The sequence below is a fragment of the Zalophus californianus genome, chromosome 10 (assembly GCF_009762305.2).
Source record: "Zalophus californianus isolate mZalCal1 chromosome 10, mZalCal1.pri.v2, whole genome shotgun sequence".
Taxonomy (NCBI): Eukaryota; Metazoa; Chordata; class Mammalia; order Carnivora; family Otariidae; genus Zalophus; species Zalophus californianus.
In genome coordinates, this window is record NC_045604.1 from 4,131,850 (window position 1) to 4,147,781 (window position 15,932).

Genomic DNA, 15,932 nt, shown 5'->3' on the forward strand with positions numbered 1-15,932 from the left:
CTTGAATTCTAGCAGAAAACAGGATGGAACAAATCTGAGGATATCCCTTCAAGTAGGGAATGGGTTTTCCTAGTGTGAGAGCGAAGATAAAATTCATCTAACTGGAGAAGGACCGGATGTTCTATTTTTTTCCCTCAGTTTTGCATATTCCAAGTTGAGAGAGGGATAGAAATGAACTCATCTCATGTGAGCTCAGAATTGGAGATTATACAGTGGCAGGTTTAACCTTGTCTTTAAACCCATATCTACTCCTGATAGAACCCACCATGTTTAACCATTACCTCCATTCAGAAAGCTGAGAATCATCCTTTTCCATGTGGAAAACAGTCCATCCTGAAATTCCGTCCTTTCTGACCCCTCCTCCCTGTGCTTTCTAACAACACCCAACTTCTGAGCACAAATAATCATTCTCTGTAGGGACTGCAATGGTCTCCCAATCAAGCTTCCTCATTGCATTGACCTTGGTCCAAGTCCAAGCCTGCCTCCTAAATGTTGTCATAACATTCTTTAAAAAAAATCTGCTGGGACGCCTGGGTGGCTCAGTCGGTTAAGCGACTGCCTTCGGCTCAGGTCGTGATCCTGGAGTCCCGGGATCGAGTCCCGCTTCGGGCTCCCTGCTCGGCGGGGAGTCTGCTTCTCCCTCTGACCCTCTTCCCTCTCGTGTACTCTCTATCTCTCATTCTCTCTCTCTCAAATAAATAAAAAAATCTTTAAAAAAATAAAAAATAAAAAAATCTGCTTATGGGATTCACCCAAAGAATATGAAAACACTGACTCAAAAAGATTTATGCACTCTTATGGTTATTGCAGCATTATTTTGCCAGCAGCCCAAGTGTCCATCAATAGATGAATGGATAAAGATGTGGTATATATACACAATGGAATATTACTCATCCATAAAAAAGAATTAAATCTTGCCATCTGCAACAACATGGATGGACCTAGAGAGTATAATGCTAAGCGAAATAAGTCAGAGAAAGACAAATGCCATACAATCTCACTTACATGTGGAATTTAAGAAATAAATGAACAAAGAAAAAAAGAGATAAACCAAAAAACTAGACTCTTTACTATAGAGAACAAATTGATGGTTACCAGAGGGGAGATGGTGGGGGAAGGGGTGGCACGGGTGAAGTGTACACTTATGGTGATGAGCACTGAGTAATGTATGGGAGTGTTGAATCCTCTATATTGCACACCGTAAACTAATATAATGCTGTATGTTATGTTAACTCTACTGGAATTAAGATAGAAAATTTTAAGATCTGCTAGTGGAGATTTCCTGCATAAATTCCTTCGGTAGCCACTCAAAATTTTAAGCATAATATTTAAAATCATTTGTAAATCAAGTATAGTAATACCTCTTGGAATCACCATATTAGAGGGCTTAGTGTATTTGAAGAGTTTAACACAACACTGGATAGGGGTAGGGGCCTTCAGGCCAGCATTCCAGGATTATGGAATTTTATTGCCTTGATTTTATAAATTGCATCATTTCCCTTCCAATTGCTCATATGGACTTGTCATTTTAAAAATATTTCTTGAAGTGCACTGACCAGATCCATGTACTGCTAATAAGTACTATTCCAACACAGGTGTGGATCTGGTAGAACAAGATTTTTAGTTTTGCTTTTAATCCCGCTCTTGAAGATGCCCAACATTTTCCTCCTCCCTTAGATCACAGTGGCCCACCCAGCTAATATATCTAAGAAAAACCTGTAGTGACCTCCAGATTGCGTTCCCCGGTTATGATGGATAGTTCAGAATCTGTCACTAGAAAACCACAGTTTTCATTATACTTGCACCCTTACATTGAAATTCATCCAGGTTATTCTTATAACTTAATTTCACTGTCCTGGCAAAATATTTTACTCACATCTATAGCCTAGAATATTTCTGTTTCTTTCCTCCTCCAGACCATTGGTCAGTTCTAAATCACCAACACCTGAAACAACTCTATTCCAGCACCATTATGTGGGTAGACGCAGCAGAGAGACCAGTAAAGGGGCACAGAGCGGGATGGGGAAATGAGAAACACTGGCAGGAGTAGGGCTACTCCTCTAGGGTGTAAGAAATGGAGGCGAAGAAGGAGAGAGACAAAAAGGTAGGGAGGGTACAGATGAACAGCAACCTCAAAATTCAGCATATCTTTGGCTTTGAGGTTGCTACCCTTTCTTCCTTTCAAATAAATGATCAAAAAAAAAAAAAAAAGTGAAACAAAGCCTGTCCCTGACCCAATCTTGGATGAATATTCTACTTACATTTTTTTCTCCAGGGAGAACTTGTTTATCTCATTGCTCTCTGATTTTTTTTCTTTAAGTCCACTGTGAATAATAAAATTTTGCTTCAAATCCAAGCAAAACCATTTCTTCGGGGGTTCAATGTGTTGAGTACATCATGAAGTGTGAGTGCAGTGCTGGTATCAGGAACACAAAGATAACCAAGCAAAGGTCCTTGCCCTCACGGAGCTTAGATTTCTGAACAGCTTTTTGAATGGGATCCAATTAAAGGTCCCTCAAGTCTTATGTCCCTCCTCTCTCACTAGTTCACATATCCACACTTCCAAGGTGATAAAAATCTCAAGATTCACTGTGAGAGATCGTGCCGCCCCTTCTACAGACCATCGCCGCCTCCATGACAACTCTACTACAGTGAACCTGCACCATCCCAGCAGATACGGAAGTGAAACTCACCAGCAGTCTGCTTCTCTGCTCTTCTGAGAGTCATAGCCCTCCACTCGGGGAATGTGACTGCCTGCAATAATAGATATGGTTGTTTTTTTTTTTTTAACTAATAGTTATAAAGCATTTCCCAGATTTTTGTCAATGCCCTTCCTGAAATTATTTAAAATCCATCAGTGACTTGAGTTTAGATCACTGTAAAAATATTGCTATCCTACTAAAAGTTTCGATCACTGTAAAAATATTGCTATCCTACTAAAAGTTTAGATCACTGTAAAAATATTGCTATCCTACTAAAAGTCTATGAATTTTCTTATCTGAGGGTTGCTAACATCTTACTAAGCAGAGCTGTGGTTTAATATAGAACTCCTCCTTCATTGGCTAATCTTGAGATACCACCCAGAATGTGATACTGAAAGGGAACTAGAAAGGAAAGAAATAATGCATCCCCCCATCTTCCAGTGCCTGCGCCTACAAGTGAGGGACAGAACAAGTCACACTAAGTTCCTCTAGATTCCCACAACCTCCTCCGACAGAAGCTCCTCTTTGGGTCACAAAGCAATAACTCTGGCTCGAGGTTTCTTAACAAGGTGCAGATTGCTTGTCCCAGACTCCTGGGTCTCTCTCCCCAAAACAGCACCAACTACTCCCAAGGGACCAATAGCAGAGGGCGCAATCCAAACAGCACGGTGTCTAGAGACCTCATTACTCAGGAAGCTCATGTTCTAATCCCGGGACTAACATTTTGAGAGAGAGAGTTGGCTTGGCTATTAGGAGAAATCTCTGGGGTGAAAAGGCTGATTTCAACATTTGTTAGGTTGGGCCATGGTCCTGCTAAGGTATGTGTCATACTTTCTGTCCATTTCTCTGGTGCCAAAGGAGAGGAGCTTAAGACCTTACGGAAATGGTTCTTCATATGTGGTGCAAGGGAAGCAACAATTTTCAAGTGGGATTTAAGCATGGATCCCTGCGGCCGTGTGCACAGAGGGCTGACCTTCAGATACCCTGCTTGAAGCCAGTTTAAAGCCCCAGGGTACCCTCAGCAATCCAGTCTCTGACTTCTGTTGTAAGAACTTGAAACTTTTTAAAAAAGTTTTAACTTAAATTACAGTTAACGTACAGTGTAAAATTAGTTTCAAGTGCACAGTAGAGTGATTCAACACCTCCCTACAACACCCAGTGCTCATCCTCAGTGCATTCCTTCATCCGCGTCGCCTGTTTCACCCACCCACCCCACAACCACCGCCAGTTTCTCTATAGTTAAGAGTCTGTTTCTTGGTTAGCCTCTCTATCTTTTTTCCCCATTTGCTGGTTTGTTTTCTTTCTTAAATTCCACATATGAGTGAAATCATATGGTGTTTGTCTTTCTCACTTTTATACCTTTTTTTTATTGAAGTACATTGTACACCTGATGTTCACGTTAGCTTCCGGTGTGCAACATAACTGTGTTATGCTGGGCTCGCCACGAGCGCAGCCACCGTCCGTCACCACGCACCACTGTTACCATATCACTGACGACATCCTCTATGTGGTGCTTCCATCTCCGTGACTTATTCTGCTTTTAAGCCAGCTCTCTCATCTCTGCTCTGCTTGCCGCACACCCTGCATCATTCTGGAGCTCTTGGCTCAGTTTAGCCAAAGGCCTCAGCCTTACCAGGCCACCTTCCAGATACCACATCCATCATACTACCCACAGCCCACACAGATGTGGCTTTAAACTAGGTAAAAGTTGGCACTCAGCTGTCACGTATTTTTAACTCTTTTGTCATATTTGTTGCGTCGATCTTACATTCCTAATTCAATTGTAAGCACCTTTAGAGACTCATTCATCTCTTCTCTCAGGGTACTTACAGCTGCTACTAATCAAAGTAATTACTAACACTTCTGATACATGCTTCTTATACGCTAGGTACTAAACTATGCAATGTACATGTTAATTGAATCCTAACAATAAATCTATGAGGCAGCATTACCATATGCATCTTCAGAAGAGAAAACAGGCACAGAGATGTGATGGAACTTTCTCTAGGACACGGAGCTGATAAAGGAGAAACCAGGACTTAAACCGGAAATCCAGCTTCAGAAGAAATACTAGCACAAGTCTGGACACAGAATAATTCTCCATAACTATTGGTTGGATGGAATGTAACTTGAAACTGTGCTCAACGGTGGTACTGCTGATGACAGTGATCCAGGAAGGCAGCTTGGTTACGGTGGGAAAGAAGCAGACTAGTTCTGTTTACCACAGTTAGTGTACAGATTTGCCACCAATCTGGCTGGCGTTTGGATGGACGTGTCTCTGATCTGGTGCTCCTTCTTCATCTGTGAGTGAGGATGTCACAATGTGACGATGGTGAGGACAGGGATGCCTCGCCAGATGTTGCCCTCACTCTGCATCCTTCACATGGCTTTGTGTAATGCACAGTAACATGATGCAGTAGATGGATATTGAATATTACTATCCCCATTTTACAAATGAAGAGACTAAGGTTCAACAAGGGAAGTGGGCCTTCCCAGAGTCCACCGCACCCCCACCCCCGCTCTTCACATGCGCAAAGGACCGAATTCTCTCTCTTCCAATGCTACAGTGATGTTAGAATGACTATAATAGGTGGTGTATCGTCTAAGTCAGTAATTGATTGAGGGGCCAAGATTCCATAAAGAAAGGACATAGAAATTTTAGCCTAAAACCCACTGTTTGCAGCTTCTTCAAGGAGCTATAATTTGTTGCTTTGATCAAAACACTAAAACAAAATGAGCATAACATCTGGCTTCAGGGCTACCCTCTAGGTGAGAGGGTAAAGTGGAAATGAACCCTAACAAAAACTGGAACCAGCTTCAATCTCACTTCATCCCTACTTACTAATATGCTCTTCCCCCTTGTCTAAGTACCTGCTAGGAGGTAAAACAGAGGAAGATCGTGAACTGTAGAGACTCAATTTTTCTTTATAACTTTTTCACACAGGGCGGGGGTAAGCAAACCACTACCTGCTGACCCAGGAACCCGCCATCGGTTTTCACATAGCCTACAAGCTGTTATGATGGTCTCTACATTTTGTAATGATTGCAAAAAAGTTTAAGAAGGAATACTATACAGTGGCTAACTGAACATAATAAAAAAATTTTAAAAAAGGAATACTATTTTGTGACATGAAAACTGTATGAAATTCAAATTTCAGTCACCATAATTAAAGGTTTTTTTCTTCTTTTTTTAACCATGGTCACACTCACCGGCTTATGTACTACCTGTGGCTGTTTACATGGTATTATTAAATGGCAGTGTTTAATAGCTGCGACAGGGACTTTGGTCCACAAATCCTAAATTATTTACTATCTGGCCCCCTTCAGGAAAAGCTTGAGAACTCCTAATATAAAGAGTCCAGGATGCAATAAAAATGCACTAACCATACCAGGACAAAAGACCAAAGAGCTAAGAATCAAGAAGGAAAAAAATAAAGCACTCAATAGAAATAGACTCATAAAAAAGTCGCTATATTAAAGTTATTAGATACAACTCTGAGATAAATAGATTGTGGGAGCGAGTCCTAAAGTGACCCACAATCAGTCATATCCATGGATAATCCTCTCTTCTTGAGCGTGGGCAGAACTCTGACTTGCCCCTACCCAACAGAGTACAGCACAGGTGATGGGATGTCACTCCTGGGCTCATGTTACCTCCTGTAAAAATCCGTCTTAGCAGACAGGAGCAAGAGACCCTCTCTTGCTGACTCTACAGAAGTAAACTGCCAAGTTTTGAGAGGACTCCCAGGAGGTCATGTGGCAAAGAATGTGGGCACCTTGAGAGCAAACGGAGAAAACACAGCCTCCATCCTAGAACCACAAGGAATGAGTTGTGCCAACAGCCACATGAGGTTGGAAAATAATGCCAAGGTCCAGAAGGAAATACAGCCCAGCTGACACTTTGATTTCAGGTTTGTGGGGCCCTAAGCAGAGGACCCAGTCAAACTATACCCAGAACACCTGACCTGTGGGAACCATGACATAATGCATGTGTGTTGGTTTAAGCTATTACATTTGTACTTATTTGAGAAATAATATGAGAAAATGAAAGTAAATATGTCACATGTAAAAAATTGTGGTGATTTGTTGTGAAGCAATAAAAAACTAATTTTATTGTGTTGAAGAAAATAGGTGACAGATTGTGGAACCACACAGAGAACTGGAAAATATTTTTTTAAATAAAGTAAAAACATCAGAAGTAAAAAATATAATAACTGAAACTAAGAACTTAATAGAAGTGTTAAACAGCACATTAGAAAAAAAGTAGAGATAAAAATCAGTGAGTTAGAAGTCTGTCAGTAGAAGATATCCAAACTGGAGCAGAGAGAGGGGAAAAATGCAGTATATATCAAAGAGTCAAAGAGCCATACAGAACCTAGCGAAAGGTCCAGCATGTGTGTAATTGGAGTTACAGGCCGACAGGAGAGAGAGAACGTATCAGAAGCAAGAGATGAAGAAACATGGCCACAAGTTTTCCAAACCTGAGGAAAACATCAACATACAGAGTTACCCTGAAATTACATGCAAGATATCTACATACACCTCTCCACCCCAACAAAATGGGTGTAGACATATTGTGTAAAATGGCTAAAAGAAAAAAGATTAAAAGAAAAAGTCTTAAAAGTAGCTAGAGGAAAAAAGATACATTATTTTCAAAGAATACCAGTAAGACCAGTAAGATTGGCTTCTTAATGGCAATAATGAGAAACAGAAATCAATGGAATGCCGTCTTCAAAGTGCTGAAAGGGAATGACTGCCAAATGAGAAGTCTGCACTCCAGGAAAATATCCTTCATGAAGAAAAAAGGCAAAATGAAAACGGCTTCAGAAATGGAAAAAATTAGAGAATTCCTCATCAGCAGACTTTCATTAAAGAAATATAGAGTTCTTCAGATAGACGGAAAATCCAACCCAGATGGAAACCAAAATGAAAAATAACCAAAATGAATTTTAAAATAACAGAAAAAATAAATGTATGGGCAAGTATCAATTAATATTATGCTTAATATTATCCAATAAATTAATGTCTTGTGGATATCTAAATATTTGTGGAATTAAAATACACAATAACATTAAAATGGGGATAAATCAAATTCAGATTTCACAAAATCTTTCCTTGGTCCTTGAAATATAATCTCTAAAAAAAAAAACCATTAATATGATGTATAAATGACAAATAAAAGGAAAAGGAATAATAAAAACACTTGGTTATTCCAAAGTAAGATAAAAAGAGAGAAAAAGTACATAAAAAATGGGAAAAGTAGAAAACAAATCTTAACTTGGTATATTTAAACCCAAAGATATCAGTAATTTCACTTGTAAAATGAAATGTAAATTTCATTACATGTAAAATTAGAAATTATAAATTTCATTATATATAATAAAATTAAATTTCATTAAATGTAAAATAATAATCCAATTAGTAGACAAAACCTGTCACACTGGATAGGAAAACAAAATTTTGTTTACAACAGACACACAATTATCAGCATACAGAAAGATTAAATATAAAAGAATGGGGAAAATATCATGTAAACACTAATTGAAAGAAAGTTATTGTTTTATGTAAATATCAGAAAAGAAGACTTCATGTTTTAAAAATTTGAGGCTGATTTTATGACCTAATATCTGGAGCCTGGAGAACGTGCCACATGTACTCTAGAAGTGCCACATGTACTCCTTCTATGTGTAGTTTTCCATAAACGTCAGGTCAAGTTGGCTGACAGGGCTGGTTGTTCTATAAATTACTAAAATCGAATCATTGAACTCTCCAACTGTGCCTGTTGCACTATTTCTCCTTTCGATTCTGTCCTTTTTGCTTCACAGATTTTGGAGCTCTGTTTTTAGGTGCATATACGTTTATAATTTTGTATCTCCCTAACATACTGACCCTTTTATAAGAAATATGTATATTTGTCTCTTGTAATATTCCTCGTCTGAAAGTCTATTTTGTCTGATATTAACATAGCCATTTCTGCTGTCCTATGGTTACTGTATGCATGGTGTATCTATTTACAACCTTTACTTTCAAAGTATCTGTGTCTCAGATTCTAAATGCACATCCCATAAACAGCTTATTAACTATATCTTGCTGTTTAAAATCCAATCTGACAATCTTTCCCTTTTTGTCTTGAGGATTCGATGTATTCACTTTTTTAATGTAGTTAAGGCTGTGAATGGATTAATGCTTTTCCTTTCGCTAGTTGTTTCCCGAATTTCATGCGCTTTCATTTCTCTTCCACTTCTACTGCCTTCTTTTCTGTTAAAAACTTTTTAATTGTACCATATTGATTCTTCTGTTGATCTTAAAACTAGACTTTTTTTTTTTTTTTTTTTTTTAGTGTCTGTCTGATGCATATTTAAATTATCACAATGTAGTTCAGGTTAACACAGACTTGATTTCAATGAAATACAGCAATATGGAAATATGGCTCCATTTCCCCCTCTTACTCCTTTGCACTATTACTGTCATATAGCATCTTTAATTTTTATAGATCCAATTTATAAATCCATATAGTATTATATATAACAATATAACTGTTTCTAAATAATGAGATTTTTTTTTAAAAATTACTATGGGAAGAAAATTAAAAGGCAGACATAAGCACACACATACACACTCCTCTATGATCACTTATATATGTTACAGAGGCAGCGTTTCTGGTTTCCTTCATTCTTTCCTACGGAAACAAGTTATTTTCAACTGTCATTTCCTTTCACCCTAAAGAACTTCTAGTATTTCTTGGATGGCAGGTCTGCTAGCAACAAATTCTCTCAGTCTTTGTTCATCTGGATACACTTTAATTTTTCCCTCATTTTTCAAGGATGTTTTTGCGAGATACAGATGTTTCCATTTGTTGTTAAAGTCTTTTCTTTTGGCAATTTGAATGCCATTTCACTATCCTGTGGTCTCAATTGTGTTTCCTGTTAAGAAGTCAGCTATTAATCATCGTTTTTTCTCTGTACATGGTGAGTCACTTTCCTTTGGTTTTCAAGATTTTTGTCTCTGTGACTTTCCGCAGCTTGATGTCTTACATATGGTTCTCTCTGCATTTACCCAACTCAGGATTTGTTGAGTTTCTTGAAGCCATTAATGTTTTTCATCAAATTTGGGAAGTTTTCAACCATTATTTATTTAAATATTTTTTTCTGCCTTGTTTTCTGGGAATCCCATTACACCTATGTTGGAGTGTTTACTTCGTCCTACGGATCTGTGAGAGTCACTTTGTTTTCATTCTTTTCTGTTCTTCAGACTGGATTATTTCTTTTTATTTTAATTTAATTTTTTGTTTAATAGTCTCCACACCCAATGTGGAACCCAATGCGGGGCTCGATCTCACGACCCTGAGATCATGACCTGAGCTGAAACCACGAGTTGGATGCTTAACTGACTGAGCCACCCAGGCTGTCCCTCAAGACTGGATGGTTTCTACTGTCGATTTTTGGGGTCCCTGGTTCTTTCTTCTGCCGTCTTACTTCTACTGTTGATAGCATGTCATTTATAGTTTTCAACTCTAGAATTTGCATTCCCTTCTTTTCTATGGCTTCTACTTGAGGTTCCCTATTTGTGTGATTGCTGCCATTCTATATATATAATTTTTTTGAACAGAGTTTCCTTTAATTCTTTGACTATATTTCTAAAATCTGCTCATCACGACTCTGCTGTAAATGGGTCCATTCAGAACTAACTTCTATTGACTATGTTTTCCCCTGAATTTGGGTCACACTTTTCTGTTTCTTTACACAACTTGTAATATTTGGTTGGTAACTGAATATATCATAGCAACTCTGGAAAATTTATATTTTTAAATGTCAATCATTGTTTTTTTCCATTTTCAGTTACTCTTTTCAACTTGAATGCACAGACTGCCCGTGTATGGATGCTGATGTCTGCTCAGTTTCGCAATTATGTTTATCTTTGTAGCCTGGCTTCCCAGGGGTTTCCCTGCGAATACATAGCTTAACAGTTATCTGATGATTTGGGCAGCAATTGTATGTAAACACCTAGAACCCATACCCAAACACCTAGAACCCATCACCTCTGCTGATTAACTCATGGGCATTCAAAATTCCAGCCAGTTCTCAAGTCTCCCTTGGGCATTCATAGTTTCTCTGAAGCTAGAGATGTAGAACTTATTTCAGCCTTTCTACGACTCTCATGTTTTCAGGATCTCTCAGTTAAGTTTATGGCTTATTTTTTCCTCACTCAGAACCAAGACCACAATATCAGAGCAGCAGAGCTGTGGGTTTCTCCCCAAATGAGTCTGCATTAAGCCAGCAAAGCTGCAGGTTTTTGCCCAACCTCCAGTGCAAATTATAGACTAAGCTTTCTGACGCTCAAGCTGCTGGGTTTTCCTGCCAACCCCAAGCAGATAAAACTACAGTTTCTACCCTCTGCCCTGAGAGGGGGAGGTGGGGCTGGGGTGAGACAGTGATGGGAACATCCCAAAATGAAAAGAGCACATACTCTTGCCATTTTTACCTGAAGCTCTAGCAATTTTTGGAGCATTAATGTTTCTTAATGTGTTATCTGCCTTTGGTCAATTTCCAGTGCCCTTAAATCACTGCTTATATCATTCCATTTCCTACTTGCCTTCGTTTTTTTTTTTTTTTTCCCAGAACAGAGCTGTTGGCCTCACTTGCCACCGTTACTACAAGTTCTGTCTGCCTCACTTTCTCTCACTGCCTCCTGATCCATAACTAGGGACAGATTCCAGATTCATAACATTGAGAACCAGGGAAATGTGTGCAGGGATTTATTCTAAGTTTGTTAGAGGAGAAAGAAACATAACGTTCAGACAGGCAACATGTATCGATGTGTGCCCTTAAGTAGAGATTTTGTACTCCATGTATCTGCTCGAGATAGGAGTAACTCTTACAGTTTGCTCAGTTGCTGAACTAAAATATGGACTTCAGAGTGGAGAACTTAATAGTGTCTGGTCCCTGCAGCCTGTGGTTCAAGTCGTGAGATATTACCAGCGAATGTCTCTGTGATTTCAATAGGGAGAATGAGGGCCCGATGAGTCAAAGGTCAAGCGGCATCACAAAGCTATCAGAGGTAAAGACTATGTACGGTTATGGAAAGAGGTAACGTAGTAACAGGAATTGCTTGCTTACAGAGCGCCTTGGTGTATCTCACTGATTATGGTATTCCTAAGACTGAAATAGAAGGGAAACTATGTAATAGTAATCTATATAATAAATATAGACCTATATAATAGTAACAATATATCTTATAACATTTATAATATAAATTAAATCTATCTATATATAATAGTAACAATACATTTTAAAATTATCTAGGGCTGGCGAACATAACCCTGACTTGAGTTCTGTGAACTGGCTGCAGTCTAAGATTGGGTAAGAGACTATGATTCGCTATTATAATGAATTAAATCAGGATTCTGTCAGGCCCCAAGAGGAGAATCACAGTGCAGAATCCTCAGATTTTTGTGAAAACAAAACAAAACAAAACAAAACAAAAAAACATACCTTCTTTCCCTAGATAGGAATTCTTCTGCGAAATGCCTCCTGAATCACTTCTGAGTCCTGGAAAAGGCAGGTCACTTGACCACCTACCCTCCGGTGCCTGTCATGAACTGGTCTTACTTGTCCCAGTGAGCCAGTGGTGCCACGCCTGCCACCCTGGTCCCAGTTCCCGTCATGTTTGCGTGGGATATTCCTCACCTGGTTCCAAACTTGCTCTTCTCCGATTCATTTTCTACTTCTCCACCAGACACTTTGAAATGCACATCTGACTGTGCTCTTCACCTCCTTAAAAGTTTCGCTGGCTCCGCATCGCCCTGCGAGCTTGAAGTGCGGCAAGGCCCACACACTCACGTCCTCTGGTGCCTTCTAAATTCATCTCTCCCTCAAGCTTTCTGGGCACAATTTGGCTCTGTTTCAGTTCTTGGAATGAATCACTATCAATAATCTATCAAGTCCTTCACTCATGTTTTTCTCGGTCCTAAATTCTCTTCCCTAATTTCACCTTGTTGACCCTCATTCACCTTAGAGACCCCAGCTCAAAATCATTGCCCAGAGAAATATTTAGACTCCCCAGACTAGCAAAACTTCACCCCCTTTATTATATGCTCTCATGGAACCCTGTTTTGCTTTGTTGTTGTTTTGTGTGTGTGTGTGTGTGTGTGTGTGTGTTGCAGCATTTATTTTTGTTTGTGATAATTTACTGGTGAGATTGTATGTTTGAAAACTGCCTGGTGTAGACACTGTACACGCTGCAAAGATGCCTAATCAAGGTGGAAAGTGAGAGATAAAAGCAGCCCACTGTCCATTTGACAAGTCATACACCCTTGGTATAGAGCTCCGTCTGCCCATATGAAGGGATGCTCTTTTCCTGGCTGCAAAAATACACCGTCTCCTCACCAAGAGGTGTGCATGCAGCTGCACCTACCCAGAAGAGGCTCCTTTTACTAATCTGCACAAAGATACCCAATGGATTAGCAAGCGATAGCTCTATTTGCTTCCCTCCTTGATGAGCTCCATGAAAGCAAATACCATGACTGTTCGTGTACTTGGACTGCCAATACTTAGCATAGTGCTTGCAACATAAGTAGATGTGCATTAATATCTGTTACTTCAATAAATTAAGGTGTGATCCTCGGATGTAGAATTAATAGACATGTATATTTTATTTTTCATGTTTCTTCTGGGTTCCTTAGATTTTTGACAAAATCTATTTGTTTCTACAATGCAAACTGCTCTTGTGAATCAGTAGATAAAGGTAGAGGTTTGTTCTACTAATTGCCCAAGATCCCAATCAGGCCCCTGGGATGGAGCCTCAAGCTCTTTCTCTGCTGCCACTTGTGTCCTGGAGTGGTTCTCAAGGGTACATCTCTGGAGTCCGGCATCAGATGGATTCAGGAATCAGTCTGTGAATAGGGTTTTAAGAGGCTTCAACTCTGCAGGAGGATCTGCCGAGGCTTGAGGAATCAGTGCTCTGGGCCTTGAGCTGGTCACCACACCCTGAGCTTCCTTCAGACACTCAGGAAATGCTGCACATCTAGACCTGGGGTTCAATGTCTCCCTCACAGGCCTCACGAAGTTTCCCATTCTGAGTTCTTTTTTTAAAAAGTCCAGATGCATCTGCAAGTAAGAGAATTTCTCTCATGTCCTTTGCCAACTTTGCAAGAAGTAAGTGGTTGTTAGTAGAAAAAACAGGAGAGGAGAATTGATTTTAAATTTTCTAAGCTTCTTCACTTTCCTGTTCTGGCTTTCTGGTGATTTTCTTAAACATTAGAGTTTCCCACTTTCCCTGTGTCTCCCCTGATGGCTGATTGAGTCCTGGCGCCTATAACGTGCCATTGAGTATTCTCATGTCTGTAAGTAAATAGTGGGGGGATCTATTAAAAATCATAGAGAGAGGAGAGAAAATAAGACAGCCTTCCTAACCCCCGAGTTGTCATCTACCATTGATGTCCCTAGTGTCTTGAGTGAATGAGGCTGAGGGTCAAGCAGTTTCACACAGCTGTTTGCCTCCTTCCCTAAAAGCTGAACCTCATGCCTGAACATCCATTCAGTAGGGTTTGGATTCCATGCAGTTGTATGGATTTGGAGACATACTTGTGTTTCACACCTGGTCTTCTCAATTACTACATAAGTCAGTATGACGAGTAGTTTACCCTTCTGAGCCTCACATTCTTCATATATAAAATGAGACTATTTTATTTCCTTATAATTACTAAACTTTAAATAAACTATGTAGCCTGTCTTAATAGGCTGGTATATATTTTGGGGCATCTGGGTGGCTCAGTCGGTTAAGCGTCCAACTCTTGATTTTGGCTCAGATCATGACCTCAGGATCATGTGACTGAGCCCTGCATGGAGCTCTGCACTGGGCATGGAGTCTGCTTGAGGTTCTCTCTCTCTCCCTTTGCCCCTCCACCCCCCCCTTCTCTTTTTCTCTCTTTTGCATGCACATGGTCTCTCCCTAAAAAAATAGACTGGTATTATATTTTAAACAAATGTTAGTTTCTACATTTTGGTTTCTAATGACCTCAGACAACTTTATCGTTCTATCTGAGGTCTATATGCTGCTTTGACTCCCTTTACTTATAATGCTTAATCCCAGGTCAGGTTCTTTGCCCTGCTCTCATTTAGCAGTGTAACATGGGGACATCCAGATCACTACTTCCAGAAAATACACTTGGCAGAATATGTGTGTGTGTGAGAGAGGGAGAGATGTGGATGTGAATTGGGCTGGAGCTGGAGATTCTAAGGAAAGAGATGATGTACTTGCAGCAGAAAAACAGAAAGGGAACACCAATTCCTCTGAGACTTGCCCTCCCCTCCAGACATTAGTAGCTATGTTAGGAACTAAAAGGAAATTGAGTAATATGTACCAAGTCCATGTTCTTTCACAGAGACATCAAAAACTCAGAACAAGAGACAGTGATTTCTTCTGTTTCTTAATGTCTTCCTAAAGAAAGGTCATCCACTTCCTTGTGTCAGTGTTACACGTATCAGTAGCTCAGCTGGGGCAGAATTGTTCTCCTCCAGGATAAAGGTCTCTTAAGAGCAAAGGACTCAGTACGGGGCAAGGAGAGCTGGGCCCCCAGGTTATCTTTGCCATGAACTAACTGTGTGGTATCAGGCGTCATTTATCCGTTTTGGGATTAAGTTCCCCCACATTTCTACCACATCGTTACTTCTGAGTAGATGTATTATGACTTTGAAGAATAAAGGAAACTGTAAAATGTAAAAGAAAACACATATAAATTTCTATAATCGTTTTTAAGAAAAGAGCTATCCACCAAAAGTGTGATTGAGGATTGGAAACCTAACCCAAGATTAATGGTCTATGTTGATGATGATGGTTTGCCAGTATTTAGCTCATCCATCCATGTTTTCCTATGGTTCCTTCACGTCTTTTTTCTCTGGGAGTCTCTCAACTTCTGCAACTTAATGAGCCTGCAGACTCTATCCCTTCTTGTCTGTCTGGATGCCACATTTCTATCTGTCGCTTGAGTGCTTCCACAAGCTCCATGTGTCTGAAAGGCCCCTGATGGGAGAGCCCACGTCCTCCACCTCTCACTCCCTCCAGCTCCGAAATCCTTCAGTACTTTGCTCTGTTTCCACCTGTCCATGTCAGGACCGCTGGATGAATCTGGCGCAGGTGTGGGGCTCCTCCTTCAGACCAGAAGCATCTCCAGAGTTTTCCTTCACTTATCAGTTCTGTTGACACAGTGATCAAAGGCTTGTCATACGGCAA